This window comes from Panulirus ornatus, chromosome 56, assembly GCF_036320965.1.
Source record: "Panulirus ornatus isolate Po-2019 chromosome 56, ASM3632096v1, whole genome shotgun sequence".
Classification (NCBI taxonomy): Eukaryota; Metazoa; Arthropoda; class Malacostraca; order Decapoda; family Palinuridae; genus Panulirus; species Panulirus ornatus.
Window position 1 is genome coordinate 15,126,161 of NC_092279.1, and position 15,000 is coordinate 15,141,160.

Here is a 15,000-nt window from a genome sequence, read left to right on the forward strand (position 1 = left end):
GCATAAAGCTGATATATGTCATATCAGGACGTAGAATATGAACGTTGTCCATACAAAGAAGTATAGACCCCTTACCAAAAGGCCAAGGGGCTGAAATTATACATAAAGGATTAAATAAGCGGGTGAGAAAAGCCTTGGAAGTTGCCCACATTTGCACAAAAGTGAAGAATCATCGTGAAGTGCTCGGTGCGATGGGCCACAGCGGCAGTGAGCGTTGGTGGTAAAGGAAATGTAGAGGAACAGGGGAGAGGTGAGGGTACCGGCTTCCCTGGAGTACGCAGTGCGAATATACAGTCTTCCCTTTTTTGTATCTCAGTCTCTCTGAAGAAAGGCTTCTCCACAGGCCAAAAGCTTAAGAGGATTAAAGCTCATTCAGCTTTCACCTATCTTGACTCACCGCCTTCATCCATGTGTGTGTGTGTGTGTGTGTTTAGCGATTGCATTCATAATCAAGTGCATTGCCTGGCAAGATAATGGACCCATACGATATGGTGTCTTGATCACTGTAATTCCTACAGTCACCTATACACCACTCTTTGTTACCCTTCTAGCTTCAAGTTGCAGTTCCCTGACCTCCTCCAGACAACTGGGTAGATTTATGCCCCCAAAATCACTTTTTTTTTTTTTTTTACAGACGGATATCCATTTTTTGTTTCCTCACCTCTCTCTCTCTCTCTCTCTCTCTCTCTCTCTCTCTCTCTCTCTCTCTCTCTCTCTCTCTCTCTCTCTCTCTCTCTCTCTCTCTCTCTCTCTCTCTCTCTCTCCCCAACTAATCCTAGTTTTCATAAAGCTCTGCTGCCAGAAATTAGCGTGGTTTGCATGGTAATGCTGTAAGTTCCACCATCACAAGAGGAAGCTGTAAAAGAGAGTCCAGGATATTCCCTTACGTTGTAAAACTAGAATTACTATGGCCGGTGATCCTCGACCTTAATCCCTCCTTTATTTTTCCATCCTCAGTAATTAAGATCATAGGATTGAGGTAACTTTAATAAGTAAGCCTCCCCTACTATATAACCTAAGGAGAATGCTCGGGGGAATATTCGTAGATCATATATATATATATATATATATATATATATATATATATATATATATATATATATATATATATATATTATTATTATTATTTTTTTATTATACTTTGTCGCTGTCTCCCGCGTTTGCGAGGTAGCGCAAGGAAACAGACGAAAGAAATGGCCCAACCCCCCCCCCCCCCCCATACACATGTATATACATACGTCCACACACGCAAATATACATACCTACACAGCTTTCCATGGTTTACCCCAGACGCTTCACATGCCTTGATTCAATCCACTGACAGCACGTCATATATATATATATATATATATATATATATATATATATATATATATAATCATCATCATGGAAATAATATATTTTTCTTTAGTGTGTGTGTGTGTGTGTGTGTGTGTGTGTGTGTGTGTGTTATAGATATCTCATATATCAAGAAATACAAAGGAGTTCAAACAGTAACAGACCACTGGGCTCTTCCGAGGCTGTTTGTGATCGTGCAAGTGATCAGACACTCGGAGACTACTCCCACGGGAGCACACACACACACACACACACAGATGGGTTACAGAGAACTACACGTGCACTAAGTACGCAAATAATGTTTGTCGTGGATTTGAGGCGAAGAACTGACAAAGTCTATTCGTAAACGTACCTATGACGACGCTTTGAACTACTCTGATTGGTGAATCGTTCTTTATAGAGGACAAAGTACGTCACCTCAATCGAAGGGTAACGTTCGCCCACGAGTTTGCATCTCCCACCAAGAGTGGAATCCAGCAAATCTAGTCTTCAGTCGCTTGTTTGTATCCCGATAATCAAAGCCTTTGTTGATTTTGAATGCCTGTATCCAAGTCGCTTGTTTGTATCCCGATAATCAAAGCTTTTGTTGATTTTGAATGCCTGTATCCAATCATCTCTCAGTCTTCTCTTTTCAGAGATGAGTAAGTTCAAATAGACGACCCACATAGGAGGATTTCTATCTCAGTCCAGGAATCATCTTGGTAGCTCGCCTCTTGTCTGTACTCTCTTCCATTCTGTCCGTCCTTTTCAAGGGTGGTGACAAAACTGAACACAAAATTTAAGGTGTGGACGCATCACCAAACTATAAAGTGCCAGGATCATTTCCTGAAAACTATGAATCGAACTAGCATTAAATCTTAAAATATTATTCGTCTCTTTTACAGCTTCTACGCACTACTTGCTTGCGCTTTGGGTCATGAGAGATTATCACATCAGAGACTCTCTCTCTCTCTCTCTCTCTCTCTCTCTCTCTCTCTCTTTGGGTCATGAGAGATTATCACATCAGAGACTCTCTCTCTCTCTCTCTCTCTCTCTCTCTCTCTCTCTCTCTCTCTCTCTCTCTCTCATTTACCTTTTTGTAGCTCAAAAGGATTCATACTGTAGCTCGCCTTCACGCTTTTACCACGGACGTGTGAAGCTCTGCACTTGTCGATGTCAATATTCATTTGCCACCTGTGAGCCCAGTCCATTAGCTTCGCCGTGTCATTTGAAGTCGCAGACGTTCAATTTCTGTCGCAAATTCATTTCCCAGTTTAGTATCGTCCGCGAATTAATTCTTTTTCTTCTTTTTTTTTTCATAACGGCCAAACTGTCGGTGCAATTAATATACCGAGAACGAGAAGTGACCCCAGAACGTATCTAAGGCACGCCACTCATCACGTTTGAGCATTCTTGAGCGTGACCACTCACCAGTGTTTGTTCACGGCCAGTCAAACCAAATTGCCTAACCACAGAAGCAGAACACCGTGTGTACCGCGCGACTCAACTTTTCCTGGTTATCTTTGATTCTCGTAGCAAGCGACGTATTTGTAGAGAGCAGTCAGGCGTTTAACCACCTCATTTCTCGTTTCTTACAGCGTCCTCTGATAAAACGTGTATCTGGGTCTGCCATTTCATCCACTTCTATCCTCCACCTGGTGCTGATAGTTCATCCTCCAACTTGTATGTCAGTATGTTCCACCATATCTTCCACTCCTAGCCATGGAGCTGGGACCGTGGTGTCTTCCGTGGTAAACACGAATGAGAAAAAAAGAAATCCTTTAAGATCTTTACAATGACCTCATTGTCTTGAACAAATTCACCGTTTTCTGTAATTAATGGACCGGTTTTCTGAATAATGACTCCCTTGTTTCTCGCATAACTATAAAATTCCATACGGTTTCTTTCGTCATTTTCAACAATATCCACTTCCCAGTTTCTATTTTTGGTTACTGTTCTCTCTGTAAGTTTCTAATGCGCTTCTTACTTATAAAAATTTCTTTATCTCATCTTCGCACTACCTTGGTTTAATTCTGGAAAATGACCGTCGCGAGCTATACAATGGCACGTTAAGTTTTCACTCCTGCTTTGAAAGTTTAACTGGAGCTATTCCAAGGTTAAATCCATATAATTTCCATGAACCGTATCATCCCACATTTGCCTATCGAGAACAATGCGAAGATCACTAAAATGTGAGGGATCTTAAAATCTGATATTTCATCGCAACTGATGTTGAACAGTATTACAAGCGGTGATGAAAGTTGAAATTGTTTCATCGCTGTTCTCTTTATTCCAGCATTATAGACAGAGCCTCGATTGTCGCTAGAACTAAGTCTAGTGTGTTCACCTCGCGAGTAGGTTTCTCAGCGAATTGTAATATGACACAATTACTGGAAAGGGCTTCTCCCTCGTTAGATAACGATGAGTTATACTATCTAATCTTAGTCTCCTAATTATCTTTAGACCCCTTGAGCACGACAGTACGACCTTAAAAGTTCAGGTCAAAGGTAAAACCATCATACCCTTGGGTTGTGTGCACGTCATGCTGATTTTTTTAAACATGTATTTTGAAAGTTCTGTGAAGGCAGCAAGAACCTCCTGACACACTCGGTCCCGGTGAGGGAGCTTAAGACATCTTTCCTAGAGTTCCATAAAGGGCGGCAAAGAACACGGCGACACACACTGCGTTCCGGCGATGGCGCTGAGAACGTCTCATGACGTTAAGAACGACTGACTCGCAGCGAAAATAAAAGCCATTGTGGGTCTGGTGAGGTTCTCCCTCACGCACTATACCTCCCAACTTGTCAACTCTCACTGGTCGTTGTCTCGAGCCGTAAAGTAGCGAGAAACTCGTGCAATAAGCAAGTTTTGTGTCGCAGCTGTGGGAGGGGGAGTAGTGTGGAGTGAGGGGGAGGGGGAATGGAGGGAGCGAGGACGACGGGGGATGGAAGAAAGGTGAACCATTTCGAGAAGGTGTCAAGAGGGAAGAGACCCTCAGGGAAGGAGGTAGAGTCCTGAATCATCCTCCCCTTTGCCCTCACGCCGGTCTACTCACTGTCATGTCTCACCTACACCCGGCCTAATCTTGGGCACGACGGAAGGGCCCTTGAGCATGACGGTATGACCCTTGAGCACGACGGCGCAATCCTTGAGCGTGACGGTACAATACCTTGAGCCCGACGGCGCTCTCACGCGCATTTAAAGAGGGTCACGTCAATGGGGGTCCGAGGCATCACACCCAGGGGTCGTTATCGTCGAACTTGAGTGCTGTTACCGTCGCGTCCAAGGACGGCACCGTCGCCCTCAAGAGAATAACACATGCATTTCAACCACGCAACGACCGTCGTAATAAACTGACGTATGTCGAGCGTTATATCCTGGTCATGGGGAGATGGCTGGTCTGCCAAATGCATCGCTTTGAGGTTGGCTTCCGCCTCTCCAAGACCCCGGACTGGAATGATGCTAAATCGACGGAATAAGCTGAGGGCAAACACCGCCCCTGGGGCTTCGGTGAAGAGGAAGTCTTACTGTTTGGTTCTTCATTGGAAGCTACCAGTGTTGCCTGTCTTTATCTAACTATTATTACTATCATTATTATCATTATACATACATATATATATTTTTTTTTTTTTTTTTTTTTTTTTTTATACTTTGTCGCTGTCTCCCGCGCTTGCGAGGTAGCGCAAGGAAACAGACGAAAGAAATGGCCCAACCCACCCCCATACACATGTACATACACACGTCCACACACGCAAATATACATACCTACACAGCTTTCCATGGTTTACCCCAGACGCTTCACATGCCTTGATTCACTCCACTGACAGCAAGTCAACCCCTGTATACCACATCGCTCCAATTCACTCTATTCCTTGCCCTCCTTTCACCCTCCTGCATGTTCAGGCCCCGATCACACAAAATCTTTTTCACTCCATCTTTCCACCTCCAATTTGGTCTCCCTCTTCTCCTCGTTCCCTCCACCTCCGACACATATATCCTCTTGGTCAATCTTTCCTCACTCATTCTCTCCATATGCCCAAACCATTTCAAAACACCCTCTTCTGCTCTCTCAACCACGCTCTTTTTATTTCCACACATCTCTCTTACCCTTACGTTACTTACTCGATCAAACCACCTCACACCACACATTGTCCTCAAACATCTCATTTCCAGCACATCCATCCTCCTGCGCACAACTCTATCCATAGCCCACGCCTCGCAACCATACAACATTGTTGGAACCACTATTCCTTCAAACATACCCATTTTTGCTTTCCGAGATAATGTTCTCGACTTCCACACATTTTTCAAGGCTCCCAAAATTTTCGCCCCCTCCCCCACCCTATGATCCACTTCCGCTTCCATGGTTCCATCCGCTGACAGATCCACTCCCAGATATCTAAAACACTTCACTTCCTCCAGTTTTTCTCCATTCAAACTCACCTCCCAATTGACTTGACCCTCAACCCTACTGTACCTAATAACCTTGCTCTTATTCACATTTACTCTTAACTTTCTTCTTCCACACACTTTCCCAAACTCAGTCACCAGCTTCTGCAGTTTCTCACATGAATCAGCCACCAGCGCTGTATCATCAGCGAACAACAACTGACTCACTTCCCAAGCTCTCTCATCCCCAACATATATATATATATATATATATATATATATATATATATATATATATATATATATATATATATATATATATATATATATACATATATATATACACACACACGAGATGATGCCAGACTCCGCCTGCACGTGTCTGCATCGCGACTAACATGTTACCTTCGACAAGGCTGCATCACTAGGGGGGGAGTACAGTCTCGTCAAACATCTCAGTCAATCTAAAGGAGTCGACTTTTCCCTGCTACTGGAAGTAGCGTAGCCATGAGCTGCGGGAGCCTTTCGAAAGGTTCTGGGGCAACGCCATGATTCTTTCACAGAGAAAAAAAAAATGTGGTCTTGCACGGGACGAGGTCGCTGGAGGCCGCTAGTCCTCGGAAGGAGTAATTAATTACATGTGCGACAACAACTATTCACAAGACGTCTGGATTTCATTAAGATTTTACAATGTTAAAGCAGAGTAATTATTTGCCGGGATTGAATCGTTTACCTCCTGGCAAGATCAAATAAGGTCTCTCCTGGTAATGAGAGTCTAATTACGTATAATGATGCTCATCATCTGTAATTTCTTGCATAAGGATTTGTAAAAGAAAAAAGAAGTCATTTATGGTAAACTCTTAACCCTGGAGGATATATATATATATATATATATATATATATATATATATATATATATATATATATATATATATAGATAGATATATATATATATAAAACTTCCTTCTTGCTTCTCGTTTCCCGCGATAGCGAGTTAGCGTCAGGGACAGACAAAGAACGGCTTCATTCGCTCACATCCACTCTCTAACTGACGTGTTCGATGCACCGAAACCTAAACCTCCTACCCAGTCATCAGACCCCAAAAGACTTTTCCATTGGTTTCCCCTGACCGACTCATATGCCTCAGCTCAGCCCACTGACAGCGACGCGTCGCTCTCCCGCATACCTCACCGCTCTATCCTAGGCACGACGAAAATCCTCCTTTCGCTTTGCCCTTCTGCCTCCTTCTACTCCTCTGTTTCCCCTTGTTCCCTCAACTTCCGACACGTGTATTCTCTTGGACAACCTCTCCTCACTCATCCTCTCCATACGTCCAACACCATTTATGCACACCCTCTTCAGCTCTCTCTCTTTCTCTCATGCCGCATCTAACTCTTACGTGATCAATTATCTATTCCATCTACCCTCCTCACCCCACGTACTGTCCTCAAGCATTTCAATTACAAAACACCCACCATCCTCCATAGTTGTTACCAAGGTCCCCCATCCTTCGCATCCACACCACACCGTCGGAAGTCGAATTTATCATACCTTCAAACATACCCATCTTTACCATCATATATATATATATATATATATATATATATATATATATATATATATATATATATATATATATATATATATATATATATATATATATATATTCTTTTCTTCTTTTAAACTATTCGCCATTTCCCGCGTTAGCGAGGTAGCGCTAAGAACAGAGGACTGGGCCTTTTTTGGAATATCCTCAACTGGCCCCCTCTGTTCCTTCTTTTGGAAAATTTAAAAAAAAAAAAAAAAAAAAAAAAAAACGAGAGGGGAGGATTTCCAGCCCCCCGCTCCCATATATATATATATATATATATATATATACATATATATATGAGGGAGAAGAAAGACCGGGAAAAAAATGGAAGAATGGAATAAAGGAGGCTCGAGGGAATGCAAGGGGGAAGAGGGCCTGAATATTCAGGAGGGCAAGAGGCATGCATGGGACGGAATGAATCGGATCGGTAAGGTATTCGGAGGCGACGCGCTTCAAGTATACGTTGGCTGAAAGTGAGTAGGTGCGGTGGTCGGAGTAAATCATGGGGGTTGGCCTGCGGGGGCGTGGCTCTGGTTTCAGTGCATTATACATGACAGCCGGGGAGTGGACGTGTGCAAATGAGGCCGTTGTGTGTTTGTTCCTGACGCTAACTCGCAGAGGCGTGAGAAGCGATTATATATATATATATATATATATATATATATATATATATATATATATATATATATATATATATATATATATATTTTTTTTTTTTTTTTTTTTTTTTTATACTTTGTCGCTGTCTCCCGCGTTTGCGAGGTAGCGCAAGGAAACAGACGAAAGAAATGGCCCAACCCCCCCCCCCCCCCCCATACACATGTACATACACACGTCCACACACGCAAATATACATACCTACACAGCTTTCCATGGTTTACCCCAGACGCTTCACATGCCTTGCTTCAATCCACTGACAGCACGTCAACCCCTGTATACCACATGACTCCAATTCACTCTATTTCTTGCCCTCCTTTCACCCTCCTGCATGTTCAGGCCCCGATCACACAAAATCTTTTTCACTCCATCTTTCCACCTCCAATTTGGTCTCCCTCTTCTCCTCGTTCCCTCCACCTCCGACACATATATCCTCTTGGTCAATCTCTCCTCACTCATTCTCTCCATGTGCCCAAACCATTTCAAAACACCCTCTTCTGCTCTCTCAACCACGCTCTTTTTATTTCCACACCTCTCTCTTACCCTTACGTTACTTACTCGATCAAACCACCTCACACCACACATTGTCCTCAAACATCTCATTTCCAGCACATCCATCCTCCTGCGCACATCTCTATCCATAGCCCACGCCTCGCAACCATACAACATTGTTGGAACCACTATTCCCTCAAACATACCCATTTTTGCTTTCCGAGATAATGTTCTCGACTTCCACACATTTTTCAAGGCTCCCAAAATTTTCGCCCCCTCCCCCACCCTATGATCCACTTCCGCTTCCATGGTTCCATCCGCTGACAGATCCACTCCCAGATATCTAAAACACTTCACTTCCTCCAGTTTTTCTCCATTCAAACTCACCTCCCAATTGACTTGACCCTCACCCCTACTGTACCTAATAACCTTGCTCTTATTCACATTTACTCTCAACTTTCTTCTTCCACACACATACTATTAGCCATTTCCCGCGTTAGCGAGGTAGCGTTAAGAACAGAGGACTGAGCCTTTGAGGGAATATCCTCACTTAGCCACCTTCTCTGTTCCTTCTTTTGGAAAATTAAAAACGAGAGGGGAGGATTTCCAGCCCCCCCCCCCCCTCCCTCCCCTTTTAGTCGCCTTCTACGACACGCAGGGAATACGTGGGAAGTATTCTTTCTCCCCTTTCCCCAGGGATATATATATATATATATATATATATATATATATATATATATATATATATATATATATATATATATATATATATATATACACACACATATGGCTGCTGAAAAATAAGGCAGAAATAATTAACTGGTAAACACCTCTTGTAAATCATCTACCGTATCTTTATATCAAATGCTTCCTCAACCCAGCACAGGCAAGACCCCGATCGCCAAAAGGTCGCTGTCCACGAATCTCGTCCACACGTCCACTGCTTATGAAGTTCGCGCGTGCTGCACAGACATACCTCATACACAATGCAGGCTATTCTTATTTGTGTGATAAACAAGTCGTATTATTCTCCCAAGGAGGGAGAAAAAAATATAGGGGAAAAAAAAGAACGGAAAGAGACTACAAATATGAGCGTTATGACCGGGAATTTGAAAAATGAACGAGGCGTGGCGCCGGCCGTAACTTACTGGACTTTAGCGAGCGTGTTGTCTGGCCAGCCCGCCTTCCCCTCGGCCTGCCTCCGTCACTGACACGGTAGAAAAAATTCCGTTACGTGACGGAAAATGGGACGAGTCAAAGTTTGCGAGCGATGGACAAGAGGCAGTTCTGTTCAACAGAGCGTTAAAAGTCAAAGACAGATGTATATATTATACTTGACTGCCGTTTCCCACGTTAGCAAGGTAGCGCGAGGAACAGAAGAAAGTGCCACACCCGCTCACGTCCATTCTCTAGCTGCCATGTGTAGTGCGCCGAAACCACAGCTCCCTATCAACAACCAGACCCCACAGGCCTTTCCATGGTTTACCCCTGACGCTTCACATGCCCTGGACTGTGTGTGTGTGTGTGTGTGTGTGTGTGTGTGTGTGTGTGTGTGTGTGTGTGTGTGTGTGAATACACGATGTAAAGTGGGACAGACGGGGAAGGCAACCCCCTTTCCCACCTTCTCAGGTCCCTGTCATGGGTGGGAGCTGTGTGTTTGTTGTTAGTACATCTGTTCTGTGGTCGTGTAAGGGTCAACGAAAGACTGTCGGGGAGCCGAACTCGTTAGTCTAGTTCAACATGAAGGAACCGAGTCGGGCTGTAATACGATATATGAGTAACACACACAGACACAGACACACACACACACATACACACACACACACACACACACCTATGACCGCTGCAGGTTCATTTTACAGACTCTTCGACCTTCTCTTCTCCACTTACTACCAAAGAAAATGGAGTTTAAATGACGACCGAATTTAATTCTATTCTTTTCTCTTTCATTTCTTTACATCAGCTCTCTCACTCTCTCTCAAAGATATCATTAAGAGCTGGTAAAGTGTCAGTATCTCCGTCCGGTATATACATTCTCTTTTTATACATTTTAGGTTGCTAATAGGACCGTACTATTTGCACTTCCCATTTTCCTCTGTGAGGGCCAGTTCTAAAAGGTCTCTGCATCTTTAATTCTGGAAGGTTTGGGTGGGACTGACGTTAACAATTTTCGTCTTATTTTCTCTCCTTTCTTTCTCTTTTGCAGGAGGGAAATGATTATGTTCCAGACACTCGCTCTGCATCGCCTGCTGCTGCTGCTGCTCATACATCTGACAGGTGAGGATCATCATACATCTGACAGGTGAGGATAATCATACATCTGACAGGTGAGGATAATCATACATCTGACAGGTGAGGATCATCATACATCTGACAGGTGAGGATAATCATACATCTGACAGGTGAGGATAATCATACATCTGACAGGTGAGGATAATCATACATCTGATAGGTGAGGATAATCATACATCTGACAGGTGAGGATAATCATACATCTGACAGGTGAGGATAATCATACATCTGACAGGTGAGGATAATCATACATCTGACAGGTGAGGATAATCATACATCTGACAGGTGAGGATAATCATACATCTGATAGGTGAGGATAATCATACATCTGACAGGTGAGGATAATCATACATCTGACAGGTGATGATAATCATACATCTGACAGGTGAGGATAATCATACATCTGACAGGTGAGGATAATCATACATCTGACAGGTGAGGATAATCATACATCTGACAGGTGAGGATAATCATACATCTGACAGGTGAGGATAATCATGCATCTGATAGGTGAGGATAATCATACATCTGACAGGTGAGGATAATCATACATCTGACAGGTGAGGATAATCATACATCTGACAGGTGAGGATAATCATACATCTGACAGGTGAGGATAATCATACATCTGACAGGTGAGGATAATCATACATCTGACAGGTGAGGATAATCATACATCTGACAGGTGAGGATAATCATACATCTGACAGGTGAGGATAATCATACATCTGACAGGTGAGGATAATCATACATCTGACAGGTGAGGATAATCATACATCTGACAGGTGAGGATAATCATACATCTGACAGGTGAGGATAATCATACATCTGACAGGTGAGGATAATCATACATCTGACAGGTGAGGATAATCATACATCTGACAGGTGAGGATAATCATACATCTGACAGGTGAGGATAATCATACACCTGACAGGTGAGGATAATCATACATCTGACAGGTGAGGATAATCATACATCTGACAGGTGAGGATAATCATACATCTGACAGGTGAGGATAATCATACATCTGACAGGTGAGGATAATCATACATCTGACAGGTGAGGATAATCATACAACTGACAGGTGAGGATAATCATACACCTGACAGGTGAGGATAATCATACATCTGACAGGTGAGGATAATCATACATCTGACAGGTGAGGATAATCATACATCTGACAGGTGAGGATAATCATACATCTGACAGGTGAGGATAATCATACATCTGACAGGTGAGGATAATCATACATCTGACAGGTGAGGATAATGTGAGTGATTATTATTAAAACAGGCCGAGGGAGGGGGTAGGGGGGGGGGTGTAGCTTGCGGGCGGGCGGGCGGGACCCCCCCTTCCCTCGTCTTCTCCTACGCCTGGCAAGTGATGCAACCGTAATATTGTGTGAGTTACGGCGTACGTGAGAGGCACCTCAACTGGTTCTTTATCGTACTGCATCACTCACACACACACACACACACACACACACACACACACACACACACATAGTGCTTTTCTTACGTTTTCAGTGCCTGCAACAAAAGCTGCTTTTGATGGTGAAAGCTATGTAAAGCATAGTGATATTTCTCATTATTCTCTGGCTTTATGCTGTTTTCCTCGTTTGTGTGTGTCTGGCGAGTGAGGTACGTAGCTCGGGGACGTTGCTTTAAGGAGGAAATTCTGCAACAGAAGTCCGAGGGAAATTTCTACCCCCATTTTTTTTTTTTCGGAATATATTTTCCTACCATCTTTCATCTTGAAATGTGATTGTGCAAGGAAATTATTACTGCAGCGGTTGCTGCCTGAACGTTACTAGTCCTTATCTCTTCCTTGTACAGTCATGAGGACGGGCGTGTGTAGCTACAGATGCCCCCGTCTTCCCCCGTTGGAAAAAAAAAAAAGGGAAAATAAATATCTATGAAGCTGACTTTACGCGTCTCCGGTGTAGTCAAAATGCCCAACCGAACGCGGTGCGCGGTCACACACATATAGCAGCAGCAGCAGCGAGACCCACCACTCCAGTCGCGCGCTGGCCGTCCAGTCTTCTCGACAGCCCAAGTGACACCCAGCGCCAGGCGACTGCATGATAAAACACACACACACACACACACACACAACTCCCCCCCTGCTCCTCGAGACAGACGGGGAGGAACAAACCTGCCGGAGGACAATGGACGTGGGAGAGGACCGCCGCCGCTGCCGAGCTGACTCTGGCCACATCATTTCCGACGCGACGGTCGTCGGGCATGTTGTTATCTATCAGAGGCTCTTAACGAGAGGGAGATGCTGGCAGATATATAACCGGGTAGAAATTAACACATAAATCCCCTCTCCTTGCCGAGATGTATACGCTACACCGAATTGAAAAAAAAAAAAAAAAAAAAAAAAATTTACGGGCGAAATACACGAGGCATCCAATTTATGAGATTTTTGTGTGAAAAAAATTAAAAAGTAAATCGATAGAGATGAGATTTAGGCACAGGAGAAGCGGTCTACATGCATTATTTGACTGTTCTTCAAAACTGCATGGATGAATATAGAAAGAATACTTGCTTCCCCTTTCTCTCGAGATATCGTCAGAATTCATGGGCAGCGTTCAAATGCAGGAATCTGTGGAAGAGTTATAAGATTATAAGAATAAGTTGCACGAGTTACACGTCGTCCAGTTTTGTGTGCGCGCGTGTGTGTGAGATGGAGAGATTGTATGTCTGTGGACCCAAAAGGCCAGCACCCCACGTGTGGGTGTGGGTAGAAGAAAAAGGAAAGACAGCAAACCTGGGCCTGAGGAGTGCAACTTGACAGCCACTGATGAGCTGGATGAGAAAAAGAAAAAGGGCAACACTCTTAACTCCAAAGATTATCTAAAAATCTGATCAAAAAAAGAATTAATAAGGAATCTATTACAACATAGCATCCACAGAGAAAAAGAATGAGCCTTATAATATATACATATTGGCGGAATGCGTGCATAGTGCCATTGTACAAAGGCAAAGGGGATAAGAGTGAGTGCTCAAATTACAGAGGTATAAGTTTGTTGAGTATTCCTGGTAAATTATATGGGAGGGTATTGATTGAGAGGGTGAAGGCATGTACAGAGCATCAGATTGGGGAAGAGCAGTGTGGTTTCAGAAGTGGTAGAGGATGTGTGGATCAGGTGTTTGCTTTGAAGAATGTATGTGAGAAATACTTAGAAAAGCAAATGGATTTGTATGTAGCATTTATGGATCTGGAGAAGGCATATGATAGAGTTGATAGAGATGCTCTGTGGAAGGTATTAAGAATATATGGTGTGGGAGGCAAGTTGTTAGAAGCAGTGAAAAGTTTTTATCGAGGATGTAAGGCATGTGTACGTGTAGGAAGAGAGGAAAGTGATTGGTTCTCAGTGAATGTAGGTTTGCGGCAGGGGTGTGTGATGTCTCCATGGTTGTTTAATTTGTTTATGGATGGGGTTGTTAGGGAGGTAAATGCAAGAGTCTTGGAAAGAGGGGCAAGTATGAAGTCTGTTGGGGATGAGAGAGCTTGGGAAGTGAGTCAGTTGTTGTTCGCTGATGATACAGCGCTGGTGGCGGATTCATGTGAGAAACTGCAGAAGCTGGTGACGGAGTTTGGTAAAGTGTGTGAAAGAAGAAAGTTAAGAGTAAATGTGAATAAGAGCAAGGTAATTAGGTACAGTAGGGTTGAGGGTCAAGTCAATTGGGAGGTGAGTTTGAATGGAGAAAAACTGGAGGAAGTGAAGTGTTTTAGATATCTGGGAGTGGATCTGTCAGCGGATGGAACCATGGAAGCGGAAGTGGATCATAGGGTGGGGGAGGGGGCGAAAATTTTGGGAGCCTTGAAAAATGTGTGGAAGTCGAGAACATTATCCCGGAAAGCAAAAATGGGTATGTTTGAAGGAATAGTAGTTCCAACAATGTTGTATGGTTGCGAGGCGTGGGCTATGGATAGAGTTGTGCGCAGGAGGATGGATGTGCTGGAAATGAGATGTTTGAGGACAATGTGTGGTGTGAGGTGGTTTGATCGAGTAAGTAACGTAAGGGTAAGAGAGATGTGTGGAAATAAAAAGAGCGTGGTTGAGAGAGCAGAAGAGGGTGTTTTGAAATGGTTTGGGCACATGGAGAGAATGAGTGAGGAAAGATTGACCAAGAGGATATATGTGTCGGAGGTGGAGGGAACGAGGAGAAGAGGGAGACCAAATTGGAGGTGGAAAGATGGAGTGAAAAGGATTTTGTGTGATCGGGGCCTGAACATGCAGGAGGGTGAAAGG

At 43.6% G+C, this 15,000-nt stretch overlaps 1 pseudogene; it reads left to right on the forward strand.

Annotated features, from left to right (window-relative positions):
* The window catches only part of LOC139765928 (lachesin-like), a 77,730-nt pseudogene that overhangs the window by 19,531 nt on the left and 43,199 nt on the right, over positions 1–15,000 (forward strand).